Below are 19,147 nucleotides of genomic sequence, written 5' to 3'. Positions count from 1 at the left end.
CGCTGCAGTATGAAGAATCTTGATGTTTGAAATAATTTACACGGTAACGTTGAGACTAATACTAGCTGTTACATCACTGATTTAAGTTTCTTTGGTGGAGTTTAAGTTTATCGTGCGTCATCCGATAGATATCAGTCTTACTAGCAGAACGCCGATTCTGGGAAGAGAAACAAATTATTAATTTGTAGATTAGAGACAGATGTGAGAGCTCAAACAACGGCGGGTCAGTTTCCATATGTTCAGATGTGATTAGAATTACATTTTTTCATCGCAGGCCAGTGTTGCATCCTCATCTGATATCTGAAAGTATATAATTAAGAAAAGAGATTAAAATTATTGAGTGATCGAATATAAATTTAAATTTAAATTGCCCGTCGGCACCCCATTGATTAAACTTGGGATGTGGACTCGGACCTATGGCGATGCTGGCGATGGCAGTAATGGAGGTGACGACTCTGTTGACGATTCGTCAGCGCCGTTTGGATGCGCTCCATCAGAAAGTGAGCATAATCTACTATGTCAAATTTTAGTAATATTTAATTTTATAAATTTTTTTACCAAGATTCCAACTTTAAATCAGGCATTTAGAGTCTTTGGATTGGGAAAAAGAAATCTAGAATGAGAAAATGAGACTCATTTGTCATATCAATATTTAGTGATATTTGATCCTCATTTTACTCCTGATTTTAATCAGGCATTGCGAGTCTTCGGATTAGGGAACAGCATTCTAGAGAGAGAAAATGAGTCTAATGAATAAAATCAAAATTTAATGATTATTTCATTTTGTCTTTTTTATTGACTAGAAATATAAATCAGATATTTTATGAGTCATCATATTACGACAAATGAGCATTATATTTTATCAATATTTAGTGATACTTTGTTTTAAAATCTTTTTTTATTTTGATTCCCAATTTAAATCAGGCATTAAGAATCTTTGGATTGGGAAATAGAAATCTAAAGAGAGAAAGTGAGCCTCATCGGCTAAATGAATATTAAGTGATAATTGACCTTTAAGTTTTTTTATTTTGATTTAAAATTTAAATCAGGGACTATAAGTGATCGAATTAGGGCAGGGAAATCTAGAGTGAAAAGTGAGCGGAAATGATTATATAAAATTTGAAAGTTATTGAGTTCTCAAATTTATTTTAATTATGATTCCAAAATTTTAAACCAGGCATTGCAAGTATTCGGATTAGGGCACATAAACTAGAAAGTAAGCATATCAGTTAATGACTTCGAAAAATGTATAAAACCTGGGATAGATTCCCTGCCTTTTATTAATGTTTAGTTATATGTTGTCCGTTAATTCCTGATTTAAATATCATTAGTTTAAATAAAAAAAACTTAAAGAACAAACATCAAGAAATACTGATTTAACAGATGAGGCTTTTTCTCTCGCTCTAGATATCTCTGCCCTAATTTGATGATTCATAAAATGCCTGATTTAAATTTCCAATCACTATAACAGACTATTAAAAATAATATTCGTGAAAATTTGATATCATTGATTATGCTTACTTTCTCTTCTTAGAATGTTATTCCATAATCCCAAGACTCCTGATGCCTTATTTAATTTTAGCATCAAACTTTAAATAGATTTGAAAACTAAATAACAGAAGAATTTCCTATAACCGATTCAGCTCACTTTCTCTCTCTAGATTTCCAGGCCCTAATTCGATCACTCGTATTGCCTGATTTTAATTTTAAATGAAATTAAAAGAACCTAAAGTTTAAATATCACTAAATCTTGATATAATAGATTAGGCTCACTTTCTCTCTCTAGATTTCTGTTCCTCAATTCAAAGACTCTTAATGCCTGATTTAAAATTGCAATCGAATTAAAAAAAAGATTTGAAAACTAAATATCAATAAAATTTGATATAACAGATAATGCCAATTTTCTCTTTCTAGAATTCTCAACCCTAGTTTGATGGCTCATAAAATGCCTGATTTAAATTTCCAATCACTATATCAGAGTGTTTAAAACTGATATTCCTTAAAATTTGATATCATGGATTGGGCAAACCTTCTCTCTCTAAAATTTTGTGCCCTCATTTGAAGACTCGCAATGCCTGATTTAAATTTGGAATCAAATTAAAAATAGAATTGAAAACTAAATAACAGAAATCTTTCATATAACTGATACTGCTCACGTTCTCTCTCTAGATTCCCTGCTCTTAATCGATCAGTCGTAATGTCGATTTAAATTTTAATTCAAAAAAACTTAAAGGTCAAATATCATTAAATACTGACATAACAGAGGATGCTTACTCTCTCTCTCTCTAGAATTCTCTGCCCTATCCTGATGACTCATAAAATGCCTGCTTTAAATTTCCAATCACTATTACAGACTGCTGAAAATAAATATTCGTAAAAATTTGATGTCATTGTTTATGCTTACTTTCTCTTCTTAGAATGCCGTTCCATAATCCCAAGACTCCCGATGCGTTATTTAATTTTAGCATCAAACTTTAAATAGATTTGAAAACTAAATAACAGAAGAATTTCCTATAACTGATTCAGCTCACTTTCTCTCTCTAGATTTCCCGGCCCTAATTCGATCACTCGTATTGGGGTACAGAAATCTTTGAGCTTAATTCCGACTATTAAAAAACAAATCCGGAATTAAGCTCAAAGTTAAACTACATTTTAAAGAATCCCTGACTTAAAATACATTTTCAAACAACATATCACTAAACATTAATAAAATCCACTAAGCTAACTTTCTCTCTCTTGATTTCTGTTCCCTTATTCAAAGATTCTTAACGCCTGATTTAAACTTCTAATACAGAAAAACTAGATCTCAAGATGAAATATCATATAAATTTTAATAAAATCTAGTAAGGTCACTTTCTCTGTCTGGATTTCTGTTTCCTAATTGGAAGACTCAAAATGCCTGATTAAGACTTTGAATAAAAAGAATATACATTTTATAACTAAATATCACTAAAATTTATTAACTTAGTTTAACTGACTTTCTCTCTCTATATTTCAGTTCCATAATTCGAAAACTCGTAATCCCTGATTTAAATTCCTAATCGAAATTAAAATACATTTCAAAACTGTATATGACCAAAAATTATTAAATTAGTTTAGCTGATTTTCTCTCTCTATATTTCAGTGCCATGATTGGAGGACTCATAATTCCGGATTTAAATTCCTAATCAAAATTAAAATACATTTCAAAACTAAATATCACAAAATTTTATTAAAATCCAGTAAGCTTACTGTCTGTCTCTTGATTTCTGTTCTCTAATTGGAAGACTCTTAATGCTTGGTACAAACTTCGAATCAAAAGCCAAATACATTTTAAAACTAAATATCACTAAACTTTATTGCAAGAGTTTAACTGACTTTCTCTCTCTATATTTCAGTGCATTATATCGTAGACTCATAATTCCTGAATTAAAGTTTAGTGATATTTAGTTCAAAAATGTATTTTGATTCAAAGTTTATATCAGGCACGAAGAGTCTTCGAATTAGGGCAATGAATTAAAGACAAAGAAAGTGAGCTTAATGGATTTTATTAATATTTTGTGTTATTTATTTTTGAAATGTATTTTAGTTTTGATTAGGAATTTAAATAAGGAATTATGAGTCTTAGAATTATGCCACTGAAATATAGAGCGAGAAAGGCAGTTAAACAAATGAAATAAAAATTAGTGATATTTAGTTTTAAAATGTGTTTTTATTTTGATTAGAAGTTTAAATCAGGCATTAAGATTCTTTATGTTAGGGAACATGAATTAAAGAGAGAGAAAGTAAGCTTACTGGATTTTATTAAAACTTTGGTTTATTTAGTTTGAAAATATATTTTAATTTTGATTGGGAATGTAAATCAGGAATTATGAGTCTTCGAATTATGGCACTGAAATATAGAGAGAGAAAAGCAGTTAGAGTAATGAAATAAATTTTAGTGATATTTAGTTTTAAAATGTGTTTGTATTTTGATTAGAAGTTTAAATCAGCCATTAAGAGTCTTTGAGTTAGGGAACATGAATTAAAGAGAGAGAAAGTGAGCTTACTGGATTTTATTAAAATTTAGTTTTAGTTAGTTTGAAAGTGTATTTTAATTTTGATTAGTAATGTAAACCAGGAATTATGAGTCTTCGAATTAGGGCACTGTAATCTAAAGTGAGAAAGGCAGTTAAACTTATAAAATAAACTTTAGTGATATTTAGATTTAAAATGTATTTTGATTCAAAGTTTATATCTGGCATGAAAAGTCTTCGAATTAGGTAACATGAATTAAAGAGAAAGAAAGTGAGCTTACTGGATTTTATTAATATTTTGTGTTATTTATTTTTGAAATGTATTTTAGTTTTGATTAGGAACCTAACTGAGGAATTATGAGTCATTGAATTATGGCACAGAAATATAGAGAGAGAAAGGCAGTTAAACTACTGAAATAAAGTTTAGTGATATCTAGTTTTAAAATGTGTTTATATTTTGATTAGAAGTTTAAATAAGGCATTAAGTGTCAAAATACAAACACTTAATTTATTTTACCATTCTCTTCGGATTAAAGACACCGATCTGCGCTCCTTGCCAGGTCGTTGTGTGTTCGGGCCTGGCGCGTCCTGTTGAGAACGGTGGGTCTCCATTCGAGATGGCGGGAATGAGTCGCCACTGCGGGCGACCAACGGGGCGTGGTAGAGACACTTGACGGAGGGTCTCCCCCAGAGGTTGTAGGCGACCGGCGATCTTCACACGGAAGGTCGGCGGTCTCAGGGTCACATCGGTGATCCTGTTCACAACGCTCATCCTTTAGGGCGGCATGAACTTGGCCACGTGTTTGAACCATGTTTCTAGCTAGATATTACGTTCTGAGGGTATCTACAGGTATGATATCTATATGTGTGCAGATGTTGATATGCGATGAATTTTGAGATATGATATGACGTGTAAATGCGGAAGCAAAAATGGTGACGATGCTGTAAACGTGGAGGTTTAGCACGACCGTGCTCTGATACCAATATGATGCAACATGTCTGGCCGGGATCGATGGCTCGCGTTGCAACACAGGGTGAGATAACCGATCACATATAATAATTCAATGTATGATGGCTCTTAGTGCAAATTCGTTGAAAATAATGAGAAGCACAATTCAACCATTGAAGTAAGACGAACTCCTTGGAGGTGATCCGTACGTGCCACGTACGATCCAACTCTACGTGCCACGTACGATCCAACTCCCAATGACCCGATGAATCAACCATAAACTCTGACGGTGCGGGTATCCTCGATCGGACTGACTATTCTCGGCAACAAGGAGGGCCCACTCCGGCTGTATATCCTACTGCCGAAGTCAAGACACAAACATATTTTATTAAACGTATTTATCGGCGCCTGTTGCAGGATGGGCAAGTCAGCCAGAAGAGAATTCTCAAATAATAGTCTACTAATAAGGCTCATTCCTTACTACGTTGTGCAGCTCGTAAGAGGGTCCGTCATCCCCCCGGAATGAAATCTTGGAATCATCAAACGTGCTCATCGCGGCGTCCCTGAAGCGCTTCTCCCGTGCCTGTTGAAAGGAGCTGCAAATGTTTACTTGTATACATCATATATGTGCGTTGATCTAGCTGGCTCACGCACTAACCTGGATCATCTGTTCCATTTCAATCTTCTGCACTTCCGACTGCCTGAGAAAATTGCCAACCCTGACAATCTTCTCTTTGAGCTTGTCGATGAACTGATCCTTCTCCTGACATTCGGCGTGCTTACCTTGAGCTTGGCATTTGGATGCCGAGGTTAGGCTGAACAAGTGGTTGAACAGAAATCTAGAGAGAAAGTGAGCCTAATATGTCATATCAATATTTAAAAATGTTATATCAACATTTCAAATTAAATTAATATTGATTCTAAATATAAATTATGAATTGCGAGTCTTTGGATTAGTACGCAGGGTTATACACAGAGAAAGTAAGCATAATCGATGATTTCAAATTCTAGCAGATATCTCATTTTATATGACTTTTTACTGATTCGTGATTTAAATAAGGCATTTTATGAGTCATCAAATTAGGTCAGAAAATTCTAGAGAGAGAAAGTGTGCATTGTACGTTATATCACATTTTCGTGATAGTTAATTTTGAAATCTTATTTTTCATTTTGATTGCAAAGGCGAATAGGGCATTAAAATTCTATGGAATTGGGGAACAGAAATCTATAGAGGAAAAGTGAGTCTCATCTATTATATCAACAATTAGAGAAATTTGACCTTTAGGTTTTTCATATTTGATTTAGACTTTAAATGAGGCATTATCAGTTATCAAATCAGGCCAACAAATTCTGGAAAGAGAAAGTGTGCCTAATCGAGGATATAAAATTTTAGCAAATATTTGTTTTTAAATATCTTTTATATCGATTGGAAATTTAAATCGCGCATTTTAGGAGTCATCAAATTAGGACAGAGAATTCTAGAGAGATAAAGTGAGCATCTGTTATATTCAATGTTCGTGATATTTACTTTTGAAATCTTTTTTTATTTTGATTCCAAAATTAAATTGGGCATTAAAAGTCTTTGGATTCGGGAGCAGAAATCTAGTGAGAAAGCGAGCCTCCTATGTTATATCAACATTTAGAGATGTTATATCAACATTTCATATCAAATTAATATTGATTCTAAATATAAATTAGGCATTGCGAGTCTTCATATTAGTGCTCAGCGTTCTAGACAGAGAAAGTGAGCATAATCGATGATATCAAATTTTAGCGGATATTTCTTTTTATATGTCTTTTACACTGATTGGTGATTTAAAGCAGGCATTTTATGAGTCATCAAATTAGGACAAAATATTCTAGAGAGAGAAAGTGTGCACTATACATTATATCAAATTTTAGTAATATTTAATTTTGAAGTCTTATTTTTCATTTTGATTGCAAAGATAAATCGGGCATTAAAATTGTATGGATTTAGAAATAGAAATCTAGTGGTCCACATCAATGGGAAGAGTAACATCGCCAGCATTACTAAAGAAGTCATTAACCCAAGGTACTTTTCACATTGGGTTAAAAACTAGAGATCATATAAATCCTGGTTGGAAGCAATCCTTGAAATCATGTGGAACACGAGATCGAAGTACTTCCTGATCGCTACGAAGCTCCATGATTCGAAGTTTTTAAATATCTTTCATACTGCTTGAAAATTTAAATCACGCATTTTATGAGTCATCAAATTAAATCAGGCCAATTATGAGTGATCGAATTAGTGCAGGGAAATAAAGAGAAAGTGAGCAGAATCCGTTATATAAAATTCTAGGGGTATTTTAATATTGATTCCAAATCTAAATCAGGCATCCGAGTCCTGCTACTAGGGAACCGAGTTCTAGAGAGAGATAATAAGCCTAATGGATAATACCAAATCTGAGCAAATATTTGTTTTTGAATGTATTTTATGCTGATTAAAAATTTAAATCAGGCATTTTATGAGTCATTAAAGCAGACAGAGAATTATAGAGAGAGAGCACACATTATCCAATCTATCAAATTTTGTGATATTTCGTTTTAAAATATATTGTTTCTTTTGATTTTAAACTTAAATAAGGCCCTAAGAGTCTTTGGGTTGGGGAAGTGAAATCTAGAGAGAGGTGAGTCTCATGTGTTATATAACTGTTTAATGATATTTGACCTTTACCTTTTTTTTTGAGTTTGATTTAAAATTTAAATCAGGCTTTTTGAGTGATCGAATTAGGGCGGGAAAATCTAGAGAGAGAAAGTGTGCAAAAATGGTGACATAAATATTTAGTTTTTAAAATCTATGTCAGCTCTGATTCCAAATTTAAATCAGGCATTGCGAGTCTTGTGATTGGGGAAAACAGCTCTAGAGACAGAAAGTGTGGCGAATCAATAATATCAAACTTTAGCGAATATTTGTTTTAAAATTTCTTTTGTACTAATTGGAAAGTTTTTATCAGGCATCTTATAAGTCTTCTGATTATGGAACGAATTTCTAAATTTTGGTGAATATTTGTATTTAAATGTCTATTATACTGATTGGAAATTTAAATCAGGCATTTTATGTTATGAGTCATCAAACGAGGACCGAAAATTCCAGAGAGAGAAAGTGAGCATTAGCCGTTACATCAAATTTAGTGAAATTTAGTTCTGAAATCCTTTTTTTCTTTTGAATCCAAATTTAAATCAGGCATTAAGAGTCTTTGGATCCGGGAAACTGAAATCTAGAGAAGTGAGCCTCATCTATTATATCACTATTTAGTGATATTTGACCTTTATGTTTTTTGAAATTCGGTTGAAAATTTAAATCAGGGCAATTATGAGTGATCGAATTAGGGCCGGTAAATAAAGAGAAAGTGAGCAGAATCTGTTATATGATTACTTCTTGTAGTGCCGTCGAGAGATGTACAACTAAAATAAGATTTCATCTTCTTTAGATCTACGCAGCTGGTTGTTGACAATTTTATTTATTATGCGAGCGATCTTTATCGAAGTTTATGTCATTTCGTTTGCTCGATTGTCCCTCGTAATTTGAATTTGTAATGCAGTGAGTGATCTGATGGATTTTTGATGCGCGGTTTGGTGTTTGTGTTCCGTAGGAGATGTCTGTAATGGAGGGGGCCGACGGAATTCCGCGCAGCATGAAAAATCCGAGGCCGTTCGTGTTGCTGTAAACATTCGGCCTCTCGTAAAGTCCCAATTACTCTATGGATGCACTGATTGCATCACCGTCACTCGAGGGGCACCTCAGGTCGATTTCAGCTATATGTATTTTTGGTTTTCTCCTTTCATTCCCTGATGAATTTCTTCGCGCGACAATGCTTCTTGCCTAAACAAGTTCTACCGTGCTGTGTTAGGTTCAAATTGGGGCCCATAGTTTTACTTATGATTTCGTGTACGGGGCCTCATGCTCTCCTTCATCGGAAATGTATGGAGATTGTGTAGCTCCCCTCGTCGACGTGTTCTTTCAGGGTTACAACACGATGGTGCTTGCCTATGGGCAGGTAAATATGTTTTTGAACTTTTCATGCGTTGCTCTTCGTGCATTTAACTTGCGTTATTATTTCTCTCTATGCAGACTAGCTCAGGCAAAACCTATACAATGGGTACAAATTATTCGGGAGATGGTACAATCAATGGTATAATCCCACAAGTCATGGATAGCATCTTTACGAAAGTGGCAGAGACGAGGAACTGCACTGAATATTTTATTCGTGTATCATTTATTGAGGTTTGTTTTCTTTGAGTCGCCAAATAGTGTGTTTCCACCTTCCGCGACCTACCTTTCTGAATCTTAAACGTTTTTGAAGCTGGATTTACCTCTACTTCAAAAATTATTCATTGTATTTATGTCGCCTTGCATATTTTTAAGGAAGAAGTATTTGATTTACTTGATACGAATTCTCATGCTTCGAGAAATGAAGCGACGAATCTTTCGAAACAACCAGCAGCACCTAGAGCTCCAATCCAAATTAGAGAAACTCAGAGCAGAGGAATTGCCCTTGCCAGCGTGATTTTTGCAGAAGTAAATTCAAAAGAAGAGATGGTGTCGTTCTTGACCCGTGGTTCCATATCTCGAGTCACAGGGATCACTAATATGAACAGCCAATCAAGGTTTTCTATCATATCCTCTAAACTGTTGTCATCAAATTATCTTATTTTCACTTGTTTATCACCCACTATCTTCTTTAATATTATGTTTGTTTATTTTTATTTTTTTTAGCCGTTCCCATGCTATTTTTACCATAAACATCGAGCAGAAAAGGCATACCAAGCCATCAGCCTCTGGGCCGACAGGCCCGACACGCGGCGAAGATTGTGACGACATTGTCTTCTCCAAATTTCATCTCGTCGACCTTGCTGGGTCTGAACGTGCAAAATGTACTGGAGCTGATGGATTGAGTTTGATAGAAGGTACTGTTGACATAATCTAGTTAGTCTTGACTCCCATATGTTATAACTTTAACTATCATTTGCTTTTAGCTCAACATTTACATGCTTTTTACAGGAATTCACATAAATCGCGGTTTGCTAGCCCTCGGGATGTGATCAGTGCTCTAGGTGACAAGAAGTAATGAAAGGACGGGGGCCACGTTCCCTACCGTGACAGCAAACTTACTCCTTTGTTGCAAGTAGATATTCTGTCCTTTCTGCTTCAACTTAATCTGACATTGCTTTCTCCTTTTAATTCAGTTTTCCCAATCGTGAATCGCCCGTAATGCTGTTTTATCACATGCTCTCGGATTCTCCTTCTGTTATCTTTTCCTCGTCACTGAAATATTGTACGACTTTGTAGGATTCTTTGGGTGGAAACAGCAAGACCGTAATGATCGGTAAGTCCTGTTCGAGAATGCAAGATAGCACAGGCCTGGCCCCTGGGGGCCTTCTGGTTTATTTTATCATTTTCACACGCTCATGGTGATGCAGCTTGTGTTAGTCCTGCTGACACCAATGCAGAAGAGAAAATCAACACTCTGAAATATGCCAATCGTGCTCGGAACATTCAAAATAAGGCAGTGGTTAGTGTTTTAAAGATAACTATGATATTTTCCAGTTTATGAACGTTGCTCATAAGAAACTTGTTCCTTACATGTGTTAATTTTAGGTGAATCATGATCCTATTGCCGCTCAGATGCAAATAATGAGAATTGAAATTGAGCAACTACAGGTGGAGCTGTTATTTTATCGCAATGGAACACTTTCTGAGGAGCTTCAGGTTTGACGTCTTACCATTCTCTTCGGATATGACAATTAACTTGAAGCTCTCTGTCATATTACTCGGCCAAGCATTGTGCCTCTCTCAAACCTGGCAGGTCCTTCGGCATAAAATTATCTTGTTGGAGTTGAGTAATTCGGAGTTGCATCAGAGATTGAAAGAGTACCAGACTTCTTGTGAACATCTCAGAAAACATGCTCTCGATGCACAGGTGATTTTGATCGAGGAATCCTGAAAATCATTGAGGGCAGACCGTACTGACGCTAAAAAATAAAATGTAGGTTGAACGAGATGAGTTTCTTCTAAAAAAAGAATGGTCCCGCGAAGGGAAGTTGTGGAATAAGATTGACGGTGATGATCAGAAGCAGGTATATTTTTTAAATTCATGATCCGCCACAACGCTCCTAATAACTAGAAATATTCTCATGCTTTACACTAGCCACAATAATTTGTTATTTCAGGAGGTTGATACAATGAGAATCTCTTTTCTTCATTATAAATATTTCAGTGCCGGATAGCTAGTCATCATCCCGATAGAAAATCTTATAATAATTTTTTATGAGAATGTGATTCAACAATTTTATCCCTTCTACCGTGAGGTGGGTGGAAAACGATAGCACAATTACACTCATTTAAGAATAAACTTATGATTTTGCTCTTATGTTGTGTAATCATTTGTGGACTAGGAAGATTTGTCCATATTAAATCGAATGGTGTCTCATTAGCTTCTACACACCGTTTATTGCTAACTTGGCAAAAGAAAAGCGTGGCCTTCAAATCTCCAATGTGGGGCACTGAGCCTTGGCCGAGAGGATTATCTGGTTTCTCTGTGGGCATCTTAAGCGAGTCTGACATTGGTTTTAGTCTCATCCATTGCCTTTCATATTGATCCAACAGGGATGAAGATTAAGGCATCGGTTTAGAATACGTGAATCATGGGAACATGTCTGCAACATTTCAAGGCATATTATGCTGAGAAGTCAAGCTTTCCAAAAACCTAACATCAGAATTTCGATTTTCTTGAAATAAAAATCTTTCTCAACAATTCTTTCTGATGGTGCCGCTTCTTGCCATTTCCAAACCTACCAAAAAATGGAATTCACATCCACAAGTCTCCTTGGATTGACCCATTTCCCACTCTATACTCCATATGGAGAAATTAAGTTGAAAATATTATAAATATTTTGACCACATGAAGTTAAATACTGGACAAAAATACCTTAATTTGGACTTATTAGTAAGTTGTTGAAGATATTAATGATCCATATACAAACTGAACCTCATAAGATGAGCGCTATTCCTGGACCTTCATAGTGTTGTTGGAATAACCAGACAACTAAGTTTATATGTTTGATCCAATGATTGAGGTGACATTGAGCAACTTTTGACTTATTGAAAAGTCATCTGCAATTCCTACACTACTGATTAACAAGAAGCCATGTATTTTAGAATTCAACTTATGCTCACCAATCAAGTATGGATTTTAGTAATCCCTCCCAACAGTATAGTTCTGATCCAATATAAATGGATTGAATATTGAAGGCCATTGACTTCAAGTCAACTTATGGATTTTGATGAATTTACATAACGAAGTCCACATATCATTTTTTCAACTCATGCGCCTCAGGTATTCAATGACCATTCTACTGTCAAAACCAGTTGAAATCATGTCAAGAGAGTTTTTGGTAGAGTTGGAAATTGAAGACTATATCATACATGCACACATCACCAATGGTCATAGAATGGCCAAACATAGTGAACTTAATGGTAAGGTCAATGGGTCAGACCGATAAATCTTCTTCTTAAACTTGGGCGTCGAACTCTATACTTTGTGTGAGTAAATCCCAAATTTCTGGATCAACTGGAATTTGTTTGGTCAGTCAAAATTAAATTGATTTGTGGCTTATGTTTACAATTTCCCTTGAGTGATTTGATTAAATATTTTCTGCACTAAAATATTCATCGAATCAATGTTTTATTTGGAAATAGAAGTTTCTCTAATATAAATGTACTGTCCAAATAATTTACATACAATATTATATGGATATAAATGTAGCAGATTGAGGCAAATTAAATGTCAATTAGTCTATGCATCTCGTTTACAAGTTTACTATACATGAATTAATTGTTAATTTTTTATTCTTTGATTAAGATTGAATAAATGAAAGTTTTCTAAATGAAATTTGTGAAAATTTAAATACACTATCCATAAATATTTTTGTCCTTATTCTCTGACAAGTATTCTAGAATGTTGGATACGCACACAGGAAGTTTACAAGTTAAAGTTTGACCATGGTACGTTGTCATTATTTATAATATTTATTTTCTTGCTTATCTAGACCATGTGATGTCACTTCATGGACATTAGGGGCTCTTTAGAAGATCCAAAAATGCCCTTACACTAAGGTGTCGCTGAAAAGAGAAAGAAAAGGGAAAGAAACATAAGTCTTTTCACTTGAATTCAAAATTTGTGCACATTTAATGCTGCCACCTACTCTCTCATAAAGTGGAAGAACATCGCCTTCTTTTTAGCACTAATTTTTGAATGTTAAACATCTCTCCTCAAGCATTTTCTTTTTTCAAGAACTCTGTCTGCAAATAGGATCTGTCCAAGAAAAAAAAGACGGCTTTCAAGCTTTTCCTCCGATTGTGATCATCTCTCACAAGGCAACCAAGGGAAGAGGAAGAATCAATGAATCATTCAACGATCCTGATAAGTATAGCTTTATTTTCTATCTCTATATTTATTTTTGGTTGTTCAAGACGAAGCTATATGTGGAAACAAGAAGAGAAAGAAGGAACATTGAAGGGAAAAGAGAAGAGGCAAAGCTATGCAGATTGAATCATCGAAAGGTGCGCATCTTCATTCTTATGTGTGAAAGGTCTTAAGGAAAATGAAAATTTGTGGATGTATTTACATATAGTTGTAGGTAGGATTAAGTTGAGAAGAGAAAAAGTGAGAAAGTTTTAAATAAAATGAGAGGAAGTTGAGGATTGAAGTGAGAAGAAATAGAAAGGGTATATAATAAGAAGGAGATAAATAAACCTAAAATCCAATGAGCTATATTCCGTATCATCTTGAATACATATCTTCTTGAGTACACAATTTTATGAATACATATTATCTTGCATACACATTATCTTGAACACAGATTATTAGTCAAATACTTGTGCTTGTGATATCTTGAATATGCATGAAAATCATTGATTTGTGTTTGTGAGTTTCCTTGGTTATTTCACGAATGTTCTAGAAAATTTAGAGGATTGGGGGACATCATCTGGACTAGATTAAGTGTGCCAATGAATGAGAAACTTTTGTGGTTTGTGAGAATATCTCGTTGGCCTCGTCTTCTGACCCATGATTGTGGTTTGGGCTTTTCTTTTTTGCATTTGACTATGAATAACATCATAAAAATATGATAACATCATCGCTTTGAATTTGAAAAATTAAAATAGGGTTAATCTAAAAATACCAAAAAAATTGTAGAACACCGGAAACAAGAAATTTAGGCTTTAATTCCTGAAATTCCATGTTTTATTAACAAATAATCCATAATGTGTGCACATTTTCTAAATTTGTTAAGTAAATATGTAACAAATGTACATTAATGCACACATAAATATGTTATTATCAGAAAATAAAAGTTTGATCTCACTTTCTGCGCTAGGTGCCAAGGATCAATGCATAAACTAGAGAAAAATCTTATATTTGTTGAATTGATGATCACATTGACGTGCTGGTGAAGCTTCCTCTTCAAGAATGAATTCTATAATTGTTGGGCTCTGGGGCTATAGTTTTGATCTATGAAAACTTAATTTCATTAGTAGAAGCATTAGATCTTTTCATAAATAATCTGTAAAATATGTAATAGAATGAATACCTTTTGGGGAACTATTTCCACGATTGACTTTCTTGTAGGGAGATTTTCTTCTAGTCGATGAATTGCTTTGCTTCCAGCGGTATCCGCAAAACTTAAAGTTTCTGGATCCCCTCTCCTTTTTCACCACTCCTTGAAGATCTTAGAATTCTTCACACCATCAAAGAGGCTTGTGGAATGAGTGGAGAAACAAGATAAAGAAAGGAGGGGGGCAGATCTGGCTTGCTTGAGCACCTAAATGGGTGGCCCCCTTATTTATACTTATTTAATGTTTATCATAAAAACCCTTAAAATAAATTAACTTACTTATACTCCAACATCCTTTTAGTATTATGCGTGTGACTTGTTAGGCCCATATATTGTTCTAGCGAATAACTTTACGGGGTAATAACATTTGTTGACCAACCTTATTAATTAACTATATCAACATATAGATTAATCAATAAAGAATCGATTTAACCCAGGAGATAGGTTAAGTCTCCAAGCCGTGGGGTATCAGGCTATACCTTATGCTTCAGAAGATATTGAGTAGTCTTTTAACTCTCTTATGGAAACTTTTCTGTCATTAGTTACCGTATATGTGTAATCCTTCATCTGAATGATACTCTCACACAACGTGGGATATGGTTAATCATTAAACTCTAATCCATTATTTTTGGATTCCACACGCCTAGATCTGTATGAAGATGAGGATTCCACATATCGGAAGAGATGTAACATAATCATAACACCATCATTAAAATCATCGAATGAAGTACATGTGCACAGATCACGTTCATGATTTCTTGGGTCCCAGAGTGAGACGAGTCAAGCTGCTCAACTGTACAGCCTCTAATAATATCCACTCGGTCCTCGCCATATCAAATCTCCTCCTTCTCAATGACGAGCCCCCTTCAATCTCCATTGCCGTTGTTGCCTAGTCTCGTTCGCATCGAGAATGGAGAGGAAGTGTGGGGAGAAAAGAGTAGAAGGGAAATGCCCCACAAAAATTCTGTCCAGGGAGAATTTTGTTCTGAGCCTTTCCCTATTTATACTAAGTGGGTATTTTTCATAAAAAACCCCAAAACTTAAGTTTATCTTCCGACGTCCAAAGACCATTTGTGTGTGACCCTATAGGCCCATGTATCAGTCTAGTTAACGAATCCAGCAGCCCAATACATTTATTCGCCTTCAAAATAACTTACCTATATCATAATATAGATTAATTAATGTCAGATCAATTTAACCCAATCGATAGGTTGAATCTCCAACACGTGGGGGGCCAAGCTACATTTCGCGCTCTAGAAGATACAAAGGAGTGTGTATCGACTTAGTCATGGAACTTGTTCATCATATTTTCTCGTGCATGTATAGTCCCTCATCCACTTGGCACTCATAAGACGACTTAGGGTATGGTCAACTTTCAAACCCTAATCGGTCATCCGAGTTAGTATTGATGCATTTGGAAATCATCGGACAACTCTTCTTCGATATTTCACTGCCTTGGCCGAGGACTTCATCGCATCAGCTTCCTTGTGCTGACACCTCTTATACTGATGGTGGATGATCCCATCTTGACCACTTAGTTATCTTCGTGAACTTCTTACTGCACCCTAACTAAGACTATTCAGAATGCCATGATTAATGACACCTAGGTTATAGTCAAAGTACAACATTCTGTCCACACGACGTCTTTGATGTCTCTAGTGAAAGGACCACTTACACAATCGTGACATGAATCAACCTAATTGAAACTTAGGTATAATACCGTTCAGGGATTCGTACTGATCAATTCATTCGATTCTTTCCACTAAAGAGCACCTACTATCTATCCTTAGTGTCTCCACACTGATGGCTATGGGACCGATCATACCCATCATATGAGTAATGCTAGATAGTGTTATTCTATCAGGATATTTTGACGTCCTTCTTGAGTATCCTTTCAATACGAATATATAGAACACATGCTTAAAGACTAGTGATCTCCATATTACAGTCTCATCATAATTCACTAAGTCCGATCATGTATTCATGGACTTCACTATAAGCATTTCATGTGCACTATAATGACTATGATCTATTAATGAACATGAAACGAGATATGCAATGTGTGACTGGCTTGAAACCACATATATTTCCATAAATTATTTGGTTAGTACTGATGCGTAAGGGGAATCATTCTAGAACATCTTCTCTAATATCCTCACCACCTTGGCCAGGAATTTAGATGGATTGTCTCCCTTGAGTCAATTTCCTCTTATAATGAGGGCGAATGATCCCATGTTGACCACACAATCATCTCAGTCGACTTCTTTCTATATTTGAGCTAAACTTGTTTTTATCCCATGATTAGAGACTCTTAGGTTGTAATCAAAACATAGTTGTCCATCCGAAAGATGTCTTTGGTGTCTCCAATGAACAGATCACTTATATTACCATGATATGAATCAACCTGATTGACGTTTAGGTATAATACTATTCAGGGATTCATACGGATCAATTCAGTGAACTCTTTCGCCAAAGAGCACCCACCATCTATCCTTAGTGTCTCTACTCAAATGTCCACTGGACAAACCATGCTTACTGTATAAGTAGGATCAAATAGTGATATTCTCTTAGGATAATTCTATGCCCATCTCGATAGTCCATTAAATATGAATGATTAGAATACATGTTTAAAGACGGGTAATCACTATATCATGATCTCACCATAATTCCCTATTTCATTTATATATTCATGGACTTCATTAGAAACTTCACAGTTGAATAGTAATGAACTAGTGGTTTATTCAATGAACAAAAGTAAAACATGGTGGTGTGATTTGGCTTGAGGGACACATATTATCCATTAATAATTCACTCAATGTAGAAAATATAGGCCATCACGCCTCATTGGTCCAGGATATTTGATGGAACAATTCATGATGCCTCCTACACTTTTGAAGAAAAAATTGAAATTCGATGAAAAATACTATATTTACATAAACTCCTAATTTAATCAAACAATTAATAGGAAAGAACCTTTGGGCCATATTATAGGTAACTAATAATGAATTACTTACACCTCATAAAAGACTGGTTCTATTTCTATTTCTTATTATTCTTCTTTGTTCTCTAATTTTTCTCTTGTGCGACAATTCCTAATTGAGGGCTATTTTAGCCTTTGTTAAATTCAGACTTAGACAACAATATACATGCGATTTTATTTTTAAACACTCTATAATAAGTTGGGATAAACATAATGATCAATCCACCATTCCCATAGAATAAATATTCAATGGTTTTCAAATAGTAAAACAAGTTCTATAAATAAAATTATAATTTTGGATTTTAACAATATTGTATTTGTAAATCTATGAGTGAAAATTTTTAAGATTAAATGGTTTATCGTATTTTTTATACCCAAACAATTTTAATACCTAATTTAATATTCAAACAAAAAAAATATTACAATTATTTTCTGCGTCCCCATAGATTGACGTGAGCAGCTGAGTGGTTGGATGCTTGGGGATTGTGAGCAACCTACAATCAGGAGCATGATCACATCATTGGGCAGATTTTACTAGTGCCACCAGCAGGTCTAAGGAGGCGTGAGATGTAGGTCCCAACAGGAGGTGCGAGAGCCGAATTGTACTCATGTTTTACAATAAACATGAGGTATCCAATGATATAAGGTAGAAATGCAATTTTGAATGGCTAATGGTCGATTTTTTGAGAGACATATCAAACATAAAATGTCTAAGAAAAATAGAGGGGTTGAAATGGATAGAGATAAAATGAATGATGTAATCTGAGTTCATAATGGTTGAATGCTCTTATCTTGAGCTTTTGATGTATCTCCTTCACCTTAAAACCCTTTATTGAAAATGCATAGATTAGTCCAGTATATAAACCTGTATCCCAAAGAATGTCTTCTCATGTTATCAAGCATCTGCTAAAACATGTCCAGAATCAATGGGGTGTAAGAAAGAAGACTATAATATTTATATATACAGTGGGATTAGTTTAGTGTCCATCTATTTTTTTTCCTAACATCTTCCTTTTGCATGTGGTCCTCTTTTCTGAATGCTTGATCTCATTTTTTTGCATTTGGTGTCACCCTTTGAAAGGTAAGTTGAGTTGTATGTGGATGGATCTAGTTTATGGCTTACACCTATAACTCCTTGTTGGCCCAATAGCCTGTTTGTATCTGACCTTAGTTAGCACCGAAATAAATCTTGACAAGACACTTAACTAAAAACTGATATATAAACTAAATTGTTGAATTCAAGAATTTCACAAGAATATAATGATATTTTTAAAATATTAGAAATGACCTTGACTTGAAAAAATGGAGGCACTTACTAAGATATATGAACTGTATAATAAATAATATGGAAGACCAAATATTTATTTTCTTCTATAATTATTAAATAAATATCAGTTCATCAAGAATTATGGTTTTCGTATGCATATGAAATATTTAATGATTATTTGAGCTCCCAATCATGTCTATGTGATGAATAATACTACTGGTTAGAAAGGATGGCGTCCATCCATATGGTTCAGTTGGATACTTTGAGATTTGTATATTTCACAAGCCAGGTATGGGTGGAAGGAAGCCATGGTTGGTCCA

At 34.6% G+C, this 19,147-nt stretch overlaps 1 pseudogene; it reads left to right on the top strand.

Annotated features, from left to right (window-relative positions):
• Positions 1 to 8,530: 8,530 nt before the first annotated feature.
• Positions 8,531 to 11,190, top strand: LOC144705996 (kinesin-like protein KIN-4C; annotated as a pseudogene).
• The last annotated feature ends 7,957 nt before the right edge of the window (positions 11,191 to 19,147 follow it).

The sequence above is a fragment of the Wolffia australiana genome, chromosome 7 (assembly GCF_029677425.1).
Source record: "Wolffia australiana isolate 7733 chromosome 7, ASM2967742v1".
NCBI classification, from domain to species: domain Eukaryota; kingdom Viridiplantae; phylum Streptophyta; class Magnoliopsida; order Alismatales; family Araceae; genus Wolffia; species Wolffia australiana.
This window is presented reverse-complemented; position numbering and strand designations above follow the sequence as displayed.